Source organism: Gekko japonicus, unplaced genomic scaffold (assembly GCF_001447785.1).
Source record: "Gekko japonicus isolate JY-2015 unplaced genomic scaffold, Gekko_japonicus_V1.1 scaffold3051, whole genome shotgun sequence".
NCBI lineage: Eukaryota > Metazoa > Chordata > Lepidosauria > Squamata > Gekkonidae > Gekko > Gekko japonicus.
The window spans coordinates 172942-180021 of record NW_015164292.1 but is presented as its reverse complement, the minus strand read 5'-3'; the positions used below and the strand labels follow the sequence as shown (position 1 = coordinate 180021).

At 42.8% G+C, this 7080-nt stretch overlaps 1 pseudogene; it reads left to right on the top strand.

Annotated features, from left to right (window-relative positions):
• Positions 1-2016: 2016 nt before the first annotated feature.
• Positions 2017-7080, top strand: part of LOC107108360 — a 25588-nt pseudogene continuing 20524 nt past the window's right edge.

Below are 7080 nucleotides of genomic sequence, written 5' to 3'. Positions count from 1 at the left end.
CCCAGCACCAGCAGCGAGGCCTGAAGTCGGCCCACCAAGCTTTCCCCCCCCAGGCAGCAGTGAGGGCTGAGCGGCGTACAGCTGCTGACCGACCAAGCCTTTTCCCGCCCCCACCCTGGCAGCAGTGGCAGCGAAACTGTTCTCAGAGTGTTGCCTGCGCCTGCGCAGGGAACGCTCTTTTACTTTTGGGGGTATTTAAATATCCCCCGCATATTTTTTCCAAGTTTTCAGATTTTTCTGCACATCTGGGTATTGCCCCAAATGTGCAGGAAAATCTCCCTGCCCCCCAAGTGCCCCCGATGTGCAGATTTAGATATCCGTATGAAGGGGGCATGTTGGGAATTAGATATATAGATAATTACATGAATGTTCTACAAAAAAAAGCACCCTGCAGAAAATGCTTGGCATTCTTTGTCATTACTTTTTATCTGGAACAGCCAGTACTCCATACCAGTGAGTACTGCCACAAAAAAGCCCTATGTGTATATGGTTAATGTATACTTAATTATATCCTAGGCCCAATCTTGTCTTCAGGATAACATTATCTTTGTAGCTTGATCAGAGTTGCCAGCTCCGGATTGAGAAATCCCTGGAGATTTTGGGGGTGAAGAAAAACTTGAGACCAGTTTACTTCAAAGAAAACACCTTTATGATTTGTTATTCACTGGATAATCAAAGAAGATATATTTTTCTCTTACAAAGTTTCGTTATCATATCACGGTTGTTTTTCCTTACAAAGTTCAGCCTGTCCCGTGATCTCTCGTCCTTGATTTTACCACCTGGAGGCTGGCAACCCTATCAATAGAAGGGAAACCAGGAATAGAAGAAAGTTTATCTCAATATGGGGCTGGACATTAAAGATAAACGGAAAGGGAATATGTTTGAAATTACCTCATGATGAAATTCTCTGCAGCCATCTTTGGAATCTGCTCTTGAATGGAGCTGCCCATCCGATTGTCAGAGTTTGTTTGAATTGAGTTCCTTCTCCCCCCATCCTCCCCTGTGGACCTAAACCATTGGACGTGTTAAAAGAACAGGGGTTTTTCACTCACTCTGCAGCACTCTACCCATAGCGCTATCTACTCAGGGGACAGTGTCGTCATGAGTCTCTATGGGGTGGGAGGAGTTTAGACAAATAATAGCTGAGTTCAGACTGGCAATTTGAAGCGCTAGGGAGTCGTGGCAAAGAAGGCCCGGAACAGACCGGGAACGGCTTGTTTGCGGTATTTCCATTCTCACTGCAGTGAATGAAGTGGGAGGATACTGTGGAGGAAGCACAAGGGAGCGTTCGCACTGTCGGCCCGCCTTTGTCAGGCTGTTAGCGGCTGCTTCTGCACTCCGCTGCATGCACCTATGCGCATGGGTGCCTGCCGTGGAAACAGCCAGTGCCTATTATCAATGACTGCGGGTTGTTCCCGCCTTAGCAGCGCTTGCGTTCACACGTCAGGGAACCGGAATCAACCCGCTCTACACACCATTTGCTACCACTTTCACCTGGTACTTTTTAAACTCGGAAGCAGCACAAGATGGCTTGAGCACAGCTGGGGTTACGTCTGACAGATGTGCCTGTGTGAACCTAGGCCAAACTGCCAGTCTGAACTCGGCCAATAAAGATGAAGTGGCACAGTGGCAGCTTGATTTAGAAAAGCCAGCTTTCTTAGCTATGTTGCTTGAGCAAACGAAGCAAGCGGAAGAAAGAAAATTGGATATTGGGTGGGTGGGGAATTAATGGACTTGGACTCTGACTCTGCTATATCAGTAGAAACGTCAACAACAAAAAGAAAGATAAAGTTTACTGTTTCCTCATAATCAGTATGGAACGTAATCAATATCATTGTTGAAAGATATGTCTGTAAGATATGTACAAAAATGTAAATGAAAGTCATAAACTGAGTCTCTGGTGGACTTTCATAAGATGCCACTGGTTAAGGCCTATATAAGCTTGCCTTCTTTGGTTGCAAGAAACTGGTAGCCAAAGCCTTTCTTCTTTCAGTAGAGACTGTGACTGTCTCCACAATGAGGCATCTGCTCCTCTGCGTTGTAATTTTGCTGCCCTGCAGCTTGGCCCTCCCAGTAGTAGTTGAACCCACAGCAGCAGGCGATGGAGATCTGGAATTTATGAAGGTATGTAACCACCACCCCCCCTCTGTTATGCCAAGGAAGTGCACAACAGCTTCCTAATGCTATGTATTTCAAGAAACATCTCCATTATTGTGCTTTCTTTTGAGTGAGATCTGTAGGCAGTATGCAATGTATGCGTTCTCATATATTACTACTAAAAATACAGTCATGTCAAACCCCACAAGAGAAATAGAGTACAATTTTGGGATATATCAGACATTGAAAATAGAGGCTAGAGCCCTGGCCTTGATAGCCCAGGTAAGCCCAATCTCATCAGATCTCGGAAACTAAGCAGGGCCGACCCTGGCAAGTATTTGGGTGGGAGACCTCCAGAGAATACCAGGGTCGGGAGGCCAGAGGCAAGGCTATCAAGCCACTTCTCTGAACGTCCTCCATGCCCCAATAGGAGTTGCCAGAGGTCACCATGACTTTCAGGCATGGGCACACACACAAAAGCAAAAATCCCCCGCCCCAAAAAAGTATAGGCTAGCAAGGGAACTGCACTGGTAAAGCTGTTAAGAGTATGAGCTGTAAACTGAACAACTCCCCAGTTCAAATGATGCTGTAGCTAAACTTTATTTGGCAGAGTTAGGCAAAGGTATTTTTGTGTATCAGTCCATGATACAAAGATAATAATAATCTCCAGTTTAAATGATGCTGCAGCCATAAACTTACTTGGTAGTCTTAGGTAATAGCATTTCTGGGTATCACTACATGATATGACAATAATAATAATGATCCTACAGAATTATTAATGAAGATCCCCAAACACATGTTTACTTGTCAAAAGCAGCCATGGTGATTAAGATAAACAAGATAAAATTACACCAAAAACAGACCATCAAACATTATCTAGCTCTCTATTAAACACTTTTGAACATGAATTATATAATACAATAACTTTCCTCACTTATCATGTAGCAACATTCAATGTGTTCATATAAATTTATACACACTTGAGCAAGTGTGTCATGGAATATGCATTAAGCTAAAAGTTTCCTCTGCTCAATGCAACAAGCAAGATAGCACTAGAATTACGATGTTCATTACAAAATTCTTAAAGCAATTACTTTCCTTTTTCTGAATTGGAGAAGATCTCTTCTAAATTGTTTGTATCCGTTAGACAAGTATGTATAGATGAAACGGAATAGTTCCAAAGACAGATATACAAAACAGCAGCAATACTTCCACTGACAACGTCCCCCTCCAGATTGAAGGCAGTTTCGTTTGATGACTTCAACTTGCTTCCAACAGCTATACTTTCAACAATTCTTGTTTGGAACCCAACGTGAATAAGCAAAACTTCAATAATGCGGACACAGCCTGCTACTGTTCAAAGGGTTATTCTCACAAAGGTTCTTTATGAGAATGGGTGGCCTCAGAGTAGCTGTTTAATTGTAAATGAAGTTCAGGAACAGTCTGGAAAGGGAAATTGCTGAATTACCAGTTATTACAACACTCAGAACAACACCGCCCCCAGGACTTTACAGGGATATTGGTTTCTTATCTCACTTCATATGCTAAATTCATTCAGTCTTTACATCTGTATTCTCACCAAGAACTGCTATACATCCTCTTTATTTTAGTGTATTTCTTATTTGGAATAATATATTAGAATAGTGATTGTAATGTAATGCAGTGAATATTAGAATGGTATATTGGAATGCATTTCTCTGGTCTGGTAACAGAGGAGACATAACACTGCACTACAAATCACCCCAACTCAAAGAAAAAGATGCTACTAGTGACCTCCATGCTTGAGAGGAGACATTTGGGGTGTAACAACATCTCAGTTAATTACTCTTAGCATTCCACAATTAAGAAGGATACATTTGCACATCTATCTCCAGTTCTGACATACTTGCTTCACTGTTTCCCCCCAGAATTAAATCAAACAATGGTGACCGTATAAACTTAGCTTGTTATTCCTGTTTGCATCTGTTAAAATATTTTCATTATGTTGTTCACAATTTGCTTTTCAGCCTCTGCTTGATATGTATGGACTGGTAAATTCCATTTCATTGTATCGGAGGAAGTGTGCATGCACATGAAAGCTCATACCTTGAATAAAACTTTGTTGGTCTTAACTGGTCTGGGAGTGTGGGGAAGCACTTGGAGTTTTTGCAGATTCCTGGCTGCTTGAGAGAGGGAGAGGAAAGGGCATTGTTTGACTGTGATTGACTGCAATTGAGAGGAAAAGGAAGGGGCATTGTTTTGCATGTGATTGAGTGCCTGGGTGCATTTGAATAGCTGCTACCAGCCCTCTGCTGGGGGAGACCTCTATTTAAGGAAACACCTGGCCAGAGGCAGAGGAGACCCAGCTGAGCTCTGAGCAGGAGCAGGAGACAGAGGGGTGAGTGGAGAGGAAGGGGCATTCAGCGGAGAGGATCCAGCTGAGGATTTTGGTGGGAGAACTGGTCTGGGAGTGTGTGGAAGCGCTTGGAGTTTTTGCAGATTCCTGGCTGCTTGAGAGAGGAAAGGGCATTGTTTGACTGTGATTGACTGCAATTGAGAGGAAAAGGAAGGGGCATTGTTTTGCATGTGATTGAGTGCCTGGGTGCATTTGAATAGCTGCTGCCAGCACTCTGCTGGGGGAGGCCTCTATTTAAGGAAACACCTGGCCAGAGGCAGAGGAGACCCAGCTGAGCTCTGAGCAGGAACAGGAGCAGGAGACAGAAGGGTGAGTGGTTTTTTATTTGCTTTCAGCGGAGAGGATCCAGCTGAGGATTTTGGTGGGAGAACTGGTCTGGGAGTGTGTGGAAGCGCTTGGAGTTTTTGCAGATTCCTGGCTGCTTGAGAGAGGAAAGGGCATTGTTTGACTGTGATTGACTGCAATTGAGAGGAAAAGGAAGGGGCATTGTTTTGCATGTGATTGAGTGCCTGGGTGCATTTGAATAGCTGCTGCCAGCACTCTGCTGGGGGAGGCCTCTATTTAAGGAAACACCTGGCCAGAGGCAGAGGAGACCCAGCTGAGCTCTGAGCAGGAACAGGAGCAGGAGACAGAAGGGTGAGTGGTTTTTTATTTGCTTTCAGCGGAGAGGATCCAGCTGAGGATTTTGGTGGGAGAACTGGTCTGGGAGTGTGTGGAAGCGCTTGGAGTTTTTGCAGATTCCTGGCTGCTTGAGAGAGGAAAGGGCATTGTTTGACTGTGATTGACTGCAATTGAGAGGAAAAGGAAGGGGCATTGTTTTGCATGTGATTGAGTGCCTGGGTGCATTTGAATAGCTGCTGCCAGCACTCTGCTGGGGGAGGCCTCTATTTAAGGAAACACCTGGCCAGAGGCAGAGGAGACCCAGCTGAGCTCTGAGCAGGAACAGGAGCAGGAGACAGAAGGGTGAGTGGTTTTTTATTTGCTTTCAGCGGAGAGGATCCAGCTGAGGATTTTGGTGGGAGAACTGGTCTGGGAGTGTGTGGAAGCGCTTGGAGTTTTTGCAGATTCCTTCAACTTGCTTCCAACAGCTATACTTTCAACAATTCTTGTTTGGAACCCAACGTGAATAAGCAAAACTTCAATAATGCGGACACAGCCTGCTACTATTCAAAGAGTTATTCTCACAAAGGTTCTTTATGAGAATGGGTGGCCTCAGAGTAGCTGTTTAATTGTAAATGAAGTTCAGGAACAGTCTGGAAAGGGAAATTGCTGAATTACCAGTTATTACAACACTCAGAAAAACACCGCCCCCAGGACTTTACAGGGATATTGGCTTCTTTTCTCACTTCACATGCTAAATTCATTCAGTCCTTACTTCTGTATTCTCACCAAGAACTGCTATACATCCTCTTTATTTTAGTGTATTTCTTATTTGGAATAATATATTAGAATAGTGATTGTAATGTAATGCAGTGAATATTAGAATGGTATATTGGAATGCATTTCTCTGGTCTGGTAACAGAGGAGACATAACACTGCACTACAAATCACCCCATCTCAAAGAAAAAGATGCTATTAGTGACCTCCATGCTTGAGAGGAGACATTTGGGGTGCAACAACATCTCAGTTAATTACTCTTAGCAGTCCACAATTAAGAAGGATACATTTGCACTGTTTCCCTTCAGAATTAAATCCAAACAATGGTGACCGTATAAACTTAGCTTGTTATTCCTGTTTGCATCTGTTAAAATATTTTCATTATGTTGTTCACAATTTGCTTTTCAACCTCTGCTTGATATGTATGGACTGCTAAATTCCATTTCATTGTATCGGAGGAAGTGTGTATGCACATGAAAGCTCATACCTTGAATAAAACTTTGTTGGTCTTAAAGGTGCCCCACTGGACTCAAACTTTGTTCCATGAAACACAGTAAATCTTACCTGTTTAAAAAATGTGCTGGACTGTGATAAATATCTGACATGGTTTTTAAATTGTCTTGTTAAATTTAATAAATTCTGTTTCTAGTGCTTCAATAGTGTTAGTTATGTCTCAGAGTCTGTGTTTGTAAACTCTGTATTGCATTATATCTCGTTTTCCTCCATTTGGCAACTTGCAATGGCCTTTGATTAAAAACAATGAAGATTTTTCTGATGCTACAGTTGTGTGTATTTATTTGAGATTAAGCACAACTCAACTAGGTAAGATATCCAGTAGGCTGAAAGACACCATTTCAGTGCACAGTTCCCCATTTCATATCCTGCCGCTGGAAAGGTTTACCTTGAACTGTCAAATACGATAACATATAACAGGAGTGTTGAAATTACCTGTCTCTTTATGTTTATCTATGAATTGTTGATGAGATACAATACACATATTAGAAATATATTTTTCCCCTTGTCCAGGCTTACCTAGACAATTTCTATCCAGTCTTGAATAAAGAAGTCAAGACCCTGGAAGAACGAATCAAAGAAATGCAGGAGTTCTTCCAGTTGACCGTAACAGGGAAAATAGATGCAGAGACAGCAAAGGTAATGCATCAGCCTAGGTGTGGAGTGCCTGACACAAAATATAAACCATTCCCAGGAAT